Here is a 15,109-nt window from a genome sequence, read left to right as displayed (position 1 = left end):
ATCTAAGAGTCATTTGCTTTGAGCACAACATTGGGTGGTGTTTATTCCCTTTTCAGATCCATGCCTCCCTCATGGCAGGCGAGAATTCTACCACTAAACCACAAGATTCTACCACTAAATCATTGTATGTTAAATTCTATACCTGCACCACCAAAATGCAAAGAGCCAGGCACTCTTTAACAAAATATATCGCTGTTTCAGGTGTACATCAATGGGTGAAACCATGCAGGAATATCAGGATCTACTGAATGTGGAAACTTTGCTTTGGTTTAATAGTGTAGATTGAAGAGCAAGCGTTGCCTTGCCTTGATGCTACAACACTGTAACAAAGCCTGGCCAGCTTAGTCAATAGAAATAAAACTCCCAAGCTAAGAGTCATATGCTTTTAGTACAACATTTGTTTGGTGTTTATTCCCTTTTCATATCCAGACCTCTCTGATGTGATTTTTGTCAAATCACAGTAACCAATCCTGGCTAGCTCAGTCGGTAGAGCATGAGACTCTTAATTTCAGGGTCGTGGGTTCGAGCCCCACGTTGGGCGGTGTTTTTTCCCAGAATTCTACAGGCGAGATCTCTGTCACTACACAACCAAACGTGTTTTATTTGAAACTTAAAAGAGGTGTACATCAGTGTGTGAAACCAAGCAGGAACCTCAGGATCTACTAAATGTGGAAACCTTGCTTTGGTTTTATAGATTGAAGGGCAATCCTTGCCTTGCCATGATGCCATAACACTGTAAAAAAGCCTAGCTATCTGAGTCAATAGCGAATAAGACTCCAAATCTAAGAGTCATTTGCTTTGAGCACAACATTGGGTGGTGTTTATTCCCTTTTCAGATCCATGCCTCCCTCATGGCAGGCGAGAATTCTACCACTAAACCACAAGATTCTACCACTAAATCATTGTATGTTGAATTCTATACCTGCACCACCAAAATGCAAAGAGCCAGGCACTCTTTAACAAAATATATCGCTGTTTCAGGTGTACATCAGTGGGTGAAACCATGCAGGAATATCAGGATCTACTGAATGTGGAAACTTTGCTTTGGTTTAATAGTGTAGATTGAAGAGCAAGCGTTGCCTTGCCTTGATGCTACAACACTGTAACAAAGCCTGGCCAGCTTAGTCAATAGAAATAAAACTCCCAAGCTAAGAGTCATATGCTTTTAGTACAACATTTGTTTGGTGTTTATTCCCTTTTCAGATCCAGACCTCTCTCTTGGCAGGTGGGAATTCTACCACTAAACCACAAGATTCTACCATTAATTTATTGTATGTGGAATTCTATACCTGCACCACCAAAATGCAAAGAGCCAGACACTCTTTAACAAAATATACCATAATTTCAGTAAAACTTGAGTACTGCATTGGCCGGGAATCGAACCCGGGCCTCCCGTGTGGCAGGCGAGAATTCTACCACTGAACAACCAATGCTTCACATTTTACTTCACGGTTACTTACCCATTTTCCTCAATGTGTGAAACCAAGCATGCATCTCAGTGTACTGAATGTGGTAGCCTAGATCTACTTTAATAGCTTGTATTGCACTCCTTGGCTTGAGTGGCCTTTTTGTCAAATCACAGTAACCAAGCCTGGCTAGCTCAGTCGGTAGAGCATGAAACTCTTAATCTCAGGGTCATGGGTTCGAGCCCCACATTGGGCGATGTTTTTTCCCAGAATTCTACAGGCGAGATCTCTGTCACTACACAACCAAACGTGTTTTATTTGAAACTTAAAAGAGGTGTACATCAGTGTGTGAAACCAAGCAGGAATCTCAGGATCTACTAAATGTGGAAACCTTGCTTTGGTTTTATAGATTGAAGGGCAATCCTTGCCTTGCCATGATGCCATAACACTGTAAAAAAGCCTAGCTATCTGAGTCAATAGCGAATAAGACTCCAAATCTAAGAGTCATTTGCTTTGAGCACAACATTGGGTGGTGTTTATTCCCTTTTCAGATCCATGCCTCCCTCATGGCAGGCGAGAATTCTACCACTTAACCACAAGATTCTACCACTAAATCATTGTATGTTAAATTCTATACCTGCACCACCAAAATGCAAAGAGCCAGGCACTCTTTAACAAAATATATCGCTGTTTCAGGTGTACATCAGTGGGTGAAACCATGCAGGAATATCAGGATCTACTGAATGTGGAAACTTTGCTTTGGTTTAATAGTGTAGATTGAAGAGCAAGCGTTGCCTTGCCTTGATGCTACAACACTGTAACAAAGCCTGGCCAGCTTAGTCAATAGAAATAAAACTCCCAAGCTAAGAGTCATATGCTTTTAGTACAACATTTGTTTGGTGTTTATTCCCTTTTCAGATCCAGACCTCTCTGATGTGATTTTTGTCAAATCACAGTAACCAATCCTGGCTAGCTCAGTTGGTAGAGCATGAGACTCTTAATTTCAGGGTCGTGGGTTCGAGCCCCACGTTGGGCGGTGTTTTTTCCCAGAATTCTACAGGCGAGATCTCTGTCACTACACAACCAAACGTGTTTTATTTGAAACTTAAAAGAGGTGTACATCAGTGTGTGAAACCAAGCAGGAACCTCAGGATCTACTAAATGTGGAAACCTTGCTTTGGTTTTATAGATTGAAGGGCAATCCTTGCCTTGCCATGATGCCATAACACTGTAAAAAAGCCTAGCTATCTGAGTCAATAGCGAATAAGACTCCAAATCTAAGAGTCATTTGCTTTGAGCACAACATTGGGTGGTGTTTATTCCCTTTTCAGATCCATGCCTCCCTCATGGCAGGCGAGAATTCTACCACTAAACCACAAGATTCTACCACTAAATCATTGTATGTTGAATTCTATACCTGCACCACCAAAATGCAAAGAGCCAGGCACTCTTTAACAAAATATATCGCTGTTTCAGGTGTACATCAGTGGGTGACACCATGCAGGAATATCAGGATCTACTGAATGTGGAAACTTTGCTTTGGTTTAATAGTGTAGATTGAAGAGCAAGCGTTGCCTTGCCTTGATGCTACAACACTGTAACAAAGCCTGGCCAGCTTAGTCAATAGAAATAAAACTCCCAAGCTAAGAGTCATATGCTTTTAGTACAACATTTGTTTGGTGTTTATTCCCTTTTCAGATCCAGACCTCTCTCTTGGCAGGTGGGAATTCTACCACTAAACCACAAGATTCTAACATTAATTTATTGTATGTGGAATTCTATACCTGCACCACCAAAATGCAAAGAGCCAGACACTCTTTAACAAAATATACCATAATTTCAGTAAAACTTGAGTACTGCATTGGCCGGGAATCGAACCCGGGCCTCCCGCGTGGCAGGCGAGAATTCTACCACTGAACAACCAATGCTTCACATATTACTTCACGGTTACTTACCCATTTTCCTCAATGTGTGAAACCAAGCATGCATCTCAGTGTACTGAATGTGGTAGCCTAGATCTACTTTAATAGCTTGTATTGCACTCCTTGGCTTGAGTGGCCTTTTTGTCAAATCACAGTAGCCAAGCCTGGCTAGCTCAGTCGGTAGAGCATGAGACTCTTAATCTCAGGGTCGTGGGTTCGAGCCCCACGTTAGGTGGTGTTTTTTCCCAGAATTCTACAGGCGAGATCTCTGTCACTACACAACCAAACGTGTTTTATTTGAAATTTAAAAGAGGTGTACATCAGTGTGTGAAACCAAGCAGGAATCTCAGGATCTACTAAATGTGGAAACCTTGCTTTGGTTTTATAAATTGAAGGGCAATCCTTGCCTTGCCATGATGCCATAACACTGTAAAAAAGCCTAGCTATCTGAGTCAATAGCGAAAAGGACTCCAAATCTAAGAGTCATTTGCTTTGAGCACAACATTGGGTGGTGTTTATTCCCTTTTCAGATCCATGCCTCCCTCATGGCAGGCGAGAATTCTACCACTAAACCACAAGATTCTACCACTAAATCATTGTATGTTGAATTCTATACCTGCACCACCAAAATGCAAAGAGCCAGGCACTCTTTAACAAAATATATCGCTGTTTCAGGTGTACATCAGTGGGTGAAACCATGCAGGAATATCAGGATCTACTGAATGTGGAAACTTTGCTTTGGTTTAATAGTGTAGATTGAAGAGCAAGCGTTGCCTTGCCTTGATGCTACAACACTGTAACAAAGCCTGGCCAGCTTAGTCAATAGAAATAAAACTCCCAAGCTAAGAGTCATATGCTTTTAGTACAACATTTGTTTGGTGTTTATTCCCTTTTCAGATCCAGACCTCTCTCTTGGCAGGTGGGAATTCTACCACTAAACCACAAGATTCTACCATTAATTTATTGTATGTGGAATTCTATACCTGCACCACCAAAATGCAAAGAGCCAGACACTCTTTAACAAAATATACCATAATTTCAGTAAAACTTGAGTACTGCATTGGCCGGGAATCGAACCCGGGCCTCCCGTGTGGCAGGCGAGAATTCTACCACTGAACAACCAATGCTTCACATTTTACTTCACGGTTACTTACCCATTTTCCTCAATGTGTGAAACCAAGCATGCATCTCAGTGTACTGAATGTGGTAGCCTAGATCTACTTTAATAGCTTGTATTGCACTCCTTGGCTTGAGTGGCCTTTTTGTCAAATCACAGTAACCAAGCCTGGCTAGCTCAGTCGGTAGAGCATGAAACTCTTAATCTCAGGGTCATGGGTTCGAGCCCCACATTGGGCAATGTTTTTTCCCAGAATTCTACAGGCGAGATCTCTGTCACTACACAACCAAACGTGTTTTATTTGAAACTTAAAAGAGGTGTACATCAGTGTGTGAAACCAAGCAGGAATCTCAGGATCTACTAAATGTGGAAACCTTGCTTTGGTTTTATAGATTGAAGGGCAATCCTTGCCTTGCCATGATGCCATAACACTGTAAAAAAGCCTAGCTATCTGAGTCAATAGCGAATAAGACTCCAAATCTAAGAGTCATTTGCTTTGAGCACAACATTGGGTGGTGTTTATTCCCTTTTCAGATCCATGCCTCCCTCATGGCAGGCGAGAATTCTACCACTTAACCACAAGATTCTACCACTAAATCATTGTATGTTAAATTCTATACCTGCACCACCAAAATGCAAAGAGCCAGGCACTCTTTAACAAAATATATCGCTGTTTCAGGTGTACATCAGTGGGTGAAACCATGCAGGAATATCAGGATCTACTGAATGTGGAAACTTTGCTTTGGTTTAATAGTGTAGATTGAAGAGCAAGCGTTGCCTTGCCTTGATGCTACAACACTGTAACAAAGCCTGGCCAGCTTAGTCAATAGAAATAAAACTCCCAAGCTAAGAGTCATATGCTTTTAGTACAACATTTGTTTGGTGTTTATTCCCTTTTCAGATCCAGACCTCTCTGATGTGATTTTTGTCAAATCACAGTAACCAATCCTTGCTAGCTCAGTTGGTAGAGCATGAGACTCTTAATTTCAGGGTCGTGGGTTCGAGCCCCACGTTGGGCGGTGTTTTTTCCCAGAATTCTACAGGCGAGATCTCTGTCACTACACAACCAAACGTGTTTTATTTGAAACTTAAAAGAGGTGTACATCAGTGTGTGAAACCAAGCAGGAACCTCAGGATCTACTAAATGTGGAAACCTTGCTTTGGTTTTATAGATTGAAGGGCAATCCTTGCCTTGCCATGATGCCATAACACTGTAAAAAAGCCTAGCTATCTGAGTCAATAGCGAATAAGACTCCAAATCTAAGAGTCATTTGCTTTGAGCACAACATTGGGTGGTGTTTATTCCCTTTTCAGATCCATGCCTCCCTCATGGCAGGCGAGAATTCTACCACTAAACCACAAGATTCTACCACTAAATCATTGTATGTTGAATTCTATACCTGCACCACCAAAATGCAAAGAGCCAGGCACTCTTTAACAAAATATATCGCTGTTTCAGGTGTACATCAGTGGGTGAAACCATGCAGGAATATCAGGATCTACTGAATGTGGAAACTTTGCTTTGGTTTAATAGTGTAGATTGAAGAGCAAGCGTTGCCTTGCCTTGATGCTACAACACTGTAACAAAGCCTGGCCAGCTTAGTCAATAGAAATAAAACTCCCAAGCTAAGAGTCATATGCTTTTAGTACAACATTTGTTTGGTGTTTATTCCCTTTTCAGATCCAGACCTCTCTCTTGGCAGGTGGGAATTCTACCACTAAACCACAAGATTCTAACATTAATTTATTGTATGTGGAATTCTATACCTGCACCACCAAAATGCAAAGAGCCAGACACTCTTTAACAAAATATACCATAATTTCAGTAAAACTTGAGTACTGCATTGGCCGGGAATCGAACCCGGGCCTCCCGCGTGGCAGGCGAGAATTCTACCACTGAACAACCAATGCTTCACATATTACTTCACGGTTACTTACCCATTTTCCTCAATGTGTGAAACCAAGCATGCATCTCAGTGTACTGAATGTGGTAGCCTAGATCTACTTTAATAGCTTGTATTGCACTCCTTGGCTTGAGTGGCCTTTTTGTCAAATCACAGTAGCCAAGCCTGGCTAGCTCAGTCGGTAGAGCATGAGACTCTTAATCTCAGGGTCGTGGGTTCGAGCCCCACGTTGGGTGGTGTTTTTTCCCAGAATTCTACAGGCACTACACAACCAAACGTGTTTTATTTGAAATTTAAAAGAGGTGTACATCAGTGTGTGAAACCAAGCAGGAATCTCAGGATCTACTAAATGTGGAAACCTTGCTTTGGTTTTATAAATTGAAGGGCAATCCTTGCCTTGCCATGATGCCATAACACTGTAAAAAAGCTTAGCTATCTGAGTCAATAGCGAAAAGGACTCCAAATCTAAGAGTCATTTGCTTTGAGCACAACATTGGGTGGTGTTTATTCCCTTTTCAGATCCATGCCTCCCTCATGGCAGGCGAGAATTCTACCACTAAACCACAAGATTCTACCACTAAATCATTGTATGTTGAATTCTATACCTGCACCACCAAAATGCAAAGAGCCAGGCACTCTTTAACAAAATATATCGCTGTTTCAGGTGTACATCAGTGGGTGAAACCATGCAGGAATATCAGGATCTACTGAATGTGGAAACTTTGCTTTGGTTTAATAGTGTAGATTGAAGAGCAAGCGTTGCCTTGCCTTGATGCTGCAACACTGTAACAAAGCCTGGCCAGCTTAGTCAATAGAAATAAAACTCCCAAGCTAAGAGTCATATGCTTTTAGTACAACATTTGTTTGGTGTTTATTCCCTTTTCAGATTCAGACCTTTCTCTTAGCAGGTGGGAATTCTACCACTAAACCACAAGATTCTACTATTAATTTATTGTATGTGGAATTCTATACCTGCACCACCAAAATGCAAAGAGCCAGACACTCTTTAACAAAATATACCATAATTTCAGTAAAACTTGAGTACTGCATTGGCCGGGAATCCAGACCTCTCTCTTGGCAGGTGGGAATTCTACCACTTAACCACAAGATTCTAACATTAATTTATTGTATGTGGAATTCTATACCTGCACCACCAAAATGCAAAGAGCCAGACACTCTTTAACAAAATATACCATAATTTCAGTAAAACTTGAGTACTGCATTGGCCGGGAATCGAACCCGGGGCTCCCGCGAGGCAGGCGAGAACTCTACCACTGAACAGCCAATGCTTCACATTTTACTTCACGGTTACTTACCCATTTTCCTCAATGTGTGAAACCAAGCATGCATCTCAGTGTACTGAATGTGGTAGCCTAGATCTACTTTAATAGCTTGTATTGTACTCCTTGGCTTTAGTGGCCTTTTTGTCAAATCACAGTAACCAAGCCTGGCTAGCTCAGTCGGTAGAGCATGAGACTCTTAATCTCAGGGTCATGGGTTCGAGCCCCACGTTGGGCGGTGTTTTTTCCCAGAATTCTACAGGCGAGATCTCTGTCACTTCACAACCAAACCTGTTTTATTTGAAACTTAAAAGAGGTGTACATCAGTGTGTGAAACCAAGCAGGAATCTCAGGATCTACTAAATGTGGAAACCTAGTTTTGGTTTTATAGATTGAAGGGCAATCCTTGCCTTGCCATTATGCCATAACACTGTAAAAAAGCCTAGCTAGCTGAGTCAATAGCAAATAAGACTCCAAATCTAAGAGTCATTTGCTTTGAGCACAACATTGGGTGGTGTTTATTCCCTTTTCAGATCCATGCCTCCCTCATGGCAGGCGAGAATTCTACCACTAAACCACAAGATTCTACCACTAAATCATTGTATGTTGAATTCTATACCTGCACCACCAAAATGCAAAGAGCCAGGCACTCTTTAACAAAATATATCGCTGTTTCAGGTGTACATCAGTGGGTAAAACCATGCAGGAATATCAGAATCTACTGAATGTGGAAACTTTGCTTTGGTTTAATAGTGTAGATTGAAGGGCAAGCCTTGCCTTGCCTTGATGCCACAACACTGTAACAAAGCCTGGCCAGCTTAGTCAATAGAAATAAAACTCCCAAGCTAAGAGTCATATGCTTTCAGTACAACATTTGTTTGGTGTTTATTCCCTTTTCAGATCCAGACCTCTCTCTTGGCAGGTGGGAATTCTACCACTAAACCACAAGATTCTAAGACTAATTTATTGTATGTGGAATTCTATACCTGCACCACCAAAATGCAAAGAGCCAGCCAAACTTTAACAAAATATACCATAATTTCAGTAAAACTTGAGTACTGCATTGGCCGGGAATCGAACCCTGGGCCTCCCGCGTGGCAGGCGAGAATTCTACCACTGAACAACCAATGCTTCACATTTTACACCATGGTTACTTACACATTTTTATCAATGTGTGAAACCAAGAATGAATCTCAGTGTACTGAATGTGGTAGCCTAGATCTACTTTAATAGCTTGTAGGGCACTCCTTGGCTTGAGTGGCCTTTTTGTCACACCACAGTAACCACGCCTGGCTAGCTCAGTCGGTAGAGCATGAGACTCTTAATCTCAGGGTCGTGGGTTCGAGCCTCACGTTGGGCGGGTTTTTTTCCCAGAATTCTACAGGCTAGATCTCTGTCACTACACAACCAAACGTGTTTTATTTGAAACTTAAAAGAGGTGTACATTAGTGTGTGAAGCCTGGCTATCTCAGTCGGTAGAGCATGAGACTCTTAATCTCAGGGTCGTGGGTTCGAGCCCCACATTGGGCGGTGTTTTTTCCCAGAATTCTACAGGTGAGGTCTCTGTCACTACACAACCAAACGTGTTTTATTTGAAACTTAAAAGAGGTGTACATCAGTGTGTGAAACCAAGCAGGAATCTCAGGATCTACTTAATGTGGAAACATTGCTTTGGTTTTATAGGTTGAAGGGCAATCCTTGCCTTGCCATGATGCCATAACACTGTAAAAAAGCCTAGCTAGCTGAGTCAATAGCGAATAAGACTCCAAATCTGAGTCATTTGCTTTGAGCACAACATTGGGTGGTGTTTATTCGCTTTTCAGATCCATGCCTCCCTCATGGCAGGCGAGAATTCTACCACTAAACCACAAGATTCTACCACTAAATCATTGTATGTTGAATTCTATACCTGCACCACCAAAATGCAAAGAGCCAGGCACTCTTTAACAAAATATATCGCTGTTTCAGGTGTACATCAGTGGGTGAAACCATGCAGGAATATCAGGATCTACTAAATGTGGAAACTTTGCTTTGGTTTAATAGTGTAGATTGAAGGACAAGCCTTGCCTTGCCTTGATGCCACAATACTGTAACAAAACCTGGCCAGCTGTCACACTCAGCCGCGGCGGTGCGCGGCGGGCTTCCTACTCACCTGTTCGCGCCCGCCGTCGGCTAGCGTGTAGTGGTCTCCAGTTCAGCGGCAGCAGGCAGCGGCAGTCTGGTGGGCAGCAGGCAGCGTGGGACGCCGGCAAGTGTAGCGGTATGTGCTGTAGGGGTGCCGGGAGGCCGTCGCCGCCATCTTGGTTAAGGGCAAATAGCAGATTGGTCCTTGTCTGAGTTTTCCGCCCATACTGACCTGACAGCCAATGGCAGCCGCCCTCTAGGGATATAAGGGATCTGCCTAGGCCTGTTCAGTGTCAGTACAAAGAGTCTCCAGAGGCGTTCACAGCTCCCAGCTGACTCCGGCTCTCTGACTCACCTCTCCTGACTTGGTGCCTTGCTTCAGTGCTCTGTGTTGGACTCGATTCAGCTTAACCCCATCGCTGCCAGTTCTCTCCACAGTCTGGTCTCTGCCTGCATCCCTGAGCTTCCTGGCCTAAGCCCTTCAAGCCGTCTGCTTCCAAGCAACTTCCTATTCTTCTGTCATCATCCAGCTTCTTTCAGTCTTCAAGGATCCCTCATTACCATCAAGTACATTCTCTTTCCGGATTTCTTCATTTCTCAAGACCCCAGCCTGCTGTCCGCAGTACGTGAACTGTTATTGTTTCAATGAACTTTTTCTTCTTTCAAAGTGCCGTGCTGGCTCAATTCTTATTACCACTAACTGCCACTTTAAGAAAGTATTCAAGTGTGTATTATTTCATTTATGAATTCTATTATTAAACCTGCACGATTTAATCCTTCCTCCTCTGGTCCGTCTCCGGTTGCTACACACCACACGACTTCATCCAGCCCTTCAGTTGTGACAGTTTGTACTGACCCGATGGAGTCGGGTGAAGAACAGGCTTCCATGGCGGACGCACTTCACAGCATCATGGCTCGTCTGGAGCAAGTAGAGGCTACCCAACGTCAAGTGGCTCAATTCCTTCAGGTCTTGGCTCCGCCCCAGACAGCTCCCTCAGTTTCTGTGGCTTCAGCTCCAGAGGTTCCAGTCCCTGTTTCTACACCTGGACCAATAGTTCCTCATCACATGCAATTACCAACCCCCAGCAAATATGATGGTTCTCCGAAAGGATGCCGTGGGTTTCTGAACCAATGCGATGTGCATTTCACCTTCCAGTCTTCTCACTTTCCTACTTCCAAGGCAAAGGTGGCTTATATTGTGTCTCTCCTGGCAGGGTCGGCTTTGGACTGGGTGTCCCCTCTCTGGGAACGTGCTGATCCCCTGCTCAATGATTATGAAGCTTTTATTACCTCTTTCCATCGCATCTTCGACGAACCTGGCAGAGTGTCGTCTGCCGCTACTGAGATCCTGAGGATTCGCCAGGGTAGTCGTTCAGTGGGACAATATGCTGTGCAGTTCCAGACTCTGGCTTCGGAATTAAAGTGGAACGAAGAGGCTCTCGTCTCCGCCTTCTGGAATGGGCTGGCAGGTCGTATCAAGGACGAATTAACTACCCATGACTCTCCTGCTACTTTGGCTGAACTCATCTCCTTGTGCAACAAAGTAGATCTACGGATGCAGGAGCGTCAACTAGAGAGAAATCGCTCCGATCGTCTCCGCCCTCGTCTCACCACCAACGCTGTTCCTGTTCCTAGATCTGGGCCTTCCACAACCACGGCTTTCCGTGGAGGAAAAGTCCCGTAGACGCCGTGAGAATCTTTGCATGTACTGCGGTTCTTCCGTTCTTCCGCTCATCTGTTGGCTTCCTGTCCACTGTGAGTGGCCTATTTGTCATACCACAGTAACCAAGCTCAGTCGGTAGAGCATGAGACTCTTAATCTCAGGGTCGTGGGTTCGAGCCCCACGTTGGGCGGTGTTTTTTCCCAGAATTCTACAGGCGAGATCTCTGTCACTACACAACAAAACGTGTTTTATTTGAAACTTAAAAGAGGTGTACATCAGTGTGTGAAACCAAGCACGAATCTCAGGATGGCAGGTGGGAATTCTACCACTAAACCACAAGATTCTAAGACTAATTTATTGTATGTGGAATTCTATACCTGCACCACCAAAATGCAAAGAGCCAGACACTCTTTAACAAAATATACCATAATTTCAGTAAAACTTGAGTACTGCATTGGCCGGGAATCGAACCCGGGCCTCCCGCGTGGCAGGCGAGAATTCTACCACTGAACAACCAATGCTTCACATTTTACTGCATGGTTACTTACCCATTTTCCTCAATGTGTGAAACCAAGCATGAATCTCAGTGTACTGAATGTGGTAGCCTAGATCTACTTTAATAGCTTGTAGGGCACTCCTTGGCTTGAGTGGCCTTTTTGTCACATCACAGTAACCAAGCCTGGCTAGCTCAGTCGGTAGAGCATGAGACTCTTAATCTCATGGTCGTGGGTTCGAGCCCCACGTTGGGCGATGTTTTTTCCCAGAATTCTACAGGCGAGATCTCTGTCACTACACAACCAAACGTGTTTTATTTGAAACTTAAAAGAGGTGTACATCAGTGTGTGAAACCAAGCAGGAATCTCAGGATCTACTAAATGTGGAAACCTTGCTTTGGTTTTATAGATTGAAGGGCAGTCCTTGCCTTGCCATGATGCCATAACACTGTAAAAAAGCCTAGCTATCTGAGTCAATAGCGAATAAGACTCCAAATCTAAGAGTCATTTGCTTTGAGCACAACATTGGGTGGTGTTTATTCCCTTTTCAGATCCATGCCTCCCTCATGGCAGGCGAGAATTCTACCACTAAACCACAACATTCTACCACTAAATCATTGTATGTTGAATTCTATACCTGCACCACCAAAATGCAAAGAGCCAGGCACTATTTAACAAAATGTATCGCTGTTTCAGGTGTACATCAGTGGGTGAAACCATGCAGGAATATCAGGATCTACTGAATGTGGAAACTTTGCTTTGGTTTAATAGTGTAGATTGAAGAGCAAGCGTTGCCTTGCCTTGATGCTACAACACTGTAACAAAGCCTGGCCAGCTTAGTCAATAGAAATAAAACTCCCAAGCTAAGAGTCATATGCTTTTAGTACAACATTTGTTTGGTGTTTATTCCCTTTTCAGATCCAGACCTCTCTCTTGGCAGGTGGGAATTCTACCACTAAACCACAAGATTCTACCATTAATTTATTGTATGTGGAATTCTATACCTGCACCACCAAAATGCAAAGAGCCAGCCAAACTTTAACAAAATATACCATAATTTCAGTAAAACTTGAGTACTGCATTGGCCGGGAATCGAACCCTGGGCCTCCCGCGTGGCAGGCGAGAATTCTACCACTGAACAACCAATGCTTCACATTTTACACCATGGTTACTTACACATTTTTATCAATGTGTGAAACCAAGAATGAATCTCAGTGTACTGAATGTGGTAGCCTAGATCTACTTTAATAGCTTGTAGGGCACTCCTTGGCTTGAGTGGCCTTTTTGTCACACCACAGTAACCACGCCTGGCTAGCTCAGTCGGTAGAGCATGAGACTCTTAATCTCAGGGTCGTGGGTTCGAGCCCCACGTTGGGTGGGTTTTTTTCCCCGAATTCTACAGGCTAGATCTCTGTCACTACACAACCAAACGTGTTTTATTTGAAACTTAAAAGAGGTGTACATTAGTGTGTGAAGCCTGGCTATCTCAATCGGTAGAGCATGAGACTCTTAATCTCAGGGTCGTGGGTTCGAGCCCCACGTTGGGCGGTGTTTTTTCCCAGAATTCTACAGGTGAGGTCTCTGTCACTACACAACCAAACGTGTTTTATTTGAAACTTAAAAGAGGTGTACATCAGTGTGTGAAACCAAGCAGGAATCTCAGGATCTACTTAATGTGGAAACATTGCTTTGGTTTTATAGGTTGAAGGGCAATCCTTGCCTTGCCATGATGCCATAACACTGTAAAAAAGCCTAGCTAGCTGAGTCAATAGCGAATAAGACTCCAAATCTGAGTCATTTGCTTTGAGCACAACATTGGTTGGTGTTTATTCGCTTTTCAGATCCATGCCTCCCTCATGGCAGGCGAGAATTCTACCACTAAACCACAAGATTCTACCACTAAATCATTGTATGTTGAATTCTATACCTGCACCACCAAAATGCAAAGAGCCAGGCACTCTTTAACAAAATATATCGCTGTTTCAGGTGTACATCAGTGGGTGAAACCATGCAGGAATATCAGGATCTACTGAATGTGGAAACTTTGCTTTGGTTTAATAGTGTAGATTGAAGGACAAGCCTTGCCTTGCCTTGATGCCACAATACTGTAACAAAGCCTGGCCAGCTGTCACACTCAGCCGCGGCGGTGCGCGGCGGGCTTCCTACTCACCCGTTCGCGCCCGCCGTCGGCTAGCGTGTAGTGGTCTCCAGTTCAGCGGCAGCAGGCAACGGCAGTCTGGTGGGCAGCAGGCAGCGTGGGACACCGGCAAGTGTAGCGGTATGTGCTGTAGGGGTGCCGGGAGGCCGGCGCCGCCATCTTGGTTAAGGGCAAATAGCAGATTGGTCCTTGTCTGAGTTTTCCACCCATACTGACCTGACAGCCAATGGCAGCCGCCCTCTAGGGATATAAGGGATCTGCCTAGGCCTGTTCAGTGTCAGTACAAAGAGTCTCCAGAGGCGTTCACAGCTCTTAGCTGACTCCAGCTCTCTGACTCACCTCTCCTGACTTGGTGCCTTGCTTCAGTGCTCTGTGTTGGACTCGATTCAGCTTAACCCCATCGCTGCCAGTTCTCTCCACAGTCTGGTCTCTGCCTGCATCCCTGAGCTTCCTGGCCTAAGCCCTTCAAGCCGTCTGCTTCCAAGCAACTTCCTATTCTTCTGTCATCATCCAGCTTCTTTCAGTCTTCAAGGATCCCTCATTACCATCAAGTACATTCTCTTTCCGGATTTCTTCATTTCTCAAGACCCCAGCCTGCTGTCCGCAGTACGTGAACTGTTATTGTTTCAATGAACTTTTTCTTCTTTCAAAGTGCCGTGCTGGCTCAATTCTTATTACCACTAACTGCCACTTTAAGAAAGTATTCAAGTGTGTATTATTTCATTTATGAATTCTATTATTAAACCTGCACGATTTAATCCTTCCTCCTCTGGTCCGTCTCCGGTTGCTACACACCACACGACTTCATCCAGCCCTTCAGTTGTGACAGTCTGTACTGACCCGATGGAGTCGGGTGAAGAACAGGCTTCCATGGCGGACGCACTTCACAGCATCATGGCTCGTCTGGAGCAAGTGGAGGCTACCCAACGTCAAGTGGCTCAATTCCTTCAGGTCTTGGCTCCGCCCCAGACAGCTCCCTCAGTTTCTGTGGCTTCAGCTCCAGAGGTTCCAGTCCCTGTTTCTACACCTGGACCAATAGTT

The 15,109-nt window shown here is 44.0% G+C and overlaps 4 non-coding genes across 4 annotated transcripts; 1 reads left to right on the top strand and 3 right to left on the bottom strand.

Moving 5' to 3' along the window:
* Positions 1-3,263: 3,263 nt before the first annotated feature.
* TRNAG-GCC (transfer RNA glycine (anticodon GCC)) lies at positions 3,264-3,334 on the bottom strand. Its single transcript has one exon. It is a non-coding gene; the product is annotated as a tRNA-Gly (tRNA).
* Positions 3,335-6,285: 2,951 nt separating this feature from the next.
* Positions 6,286-6,356, bottom strand: TRNAG-GCC (transfer RNA glycine (anticodon GCC)). Its single transcript has one exon. It is a non-coding gene; the product is annotated as a tRNA-Gly (tRNA).
* Positions 6,357-11,866: 5,510 nt separating this feature from the next.
* Positions 11,867-11,937, bottom strand: TRNAG-GCC (transfer RNA glycine (anticodon GCC)). The gene has a single exon. It is a non-coding gene; the product is annotated as a tRNA-Gly (tRNA).
* Positions 11,938-12,093: 156 nt separating this feature from the next.
* Positions 12,094-12,166, top strand: TRNAK-CUU (transfer RNA lysine (anticodon CUU)). The gene has a single exon. It is a non-coding gene; the product is annotated as a tRNA-Lys (tRNA).
* Positions 12,167-15,109: the final 2,943 nt, after the last annotated feature.

Source organism: Crinia signifera, chromosome 3 (assembly GCF_055691185.1).
Source record: "Crinia signifera chromosome 3, ASM5569118v1, whole genome shotgun sequence".
Classification (NCBI taxonomy): domain Eukaryota; kingdom Metazoa; phylum Chordata; class Amphibia; order Anura; family Myobatrachidae; genus Crinia; species Crinia signifera.
This window is presented reverse-complemented; position numbering and strand designations above follow the sequence as displayed.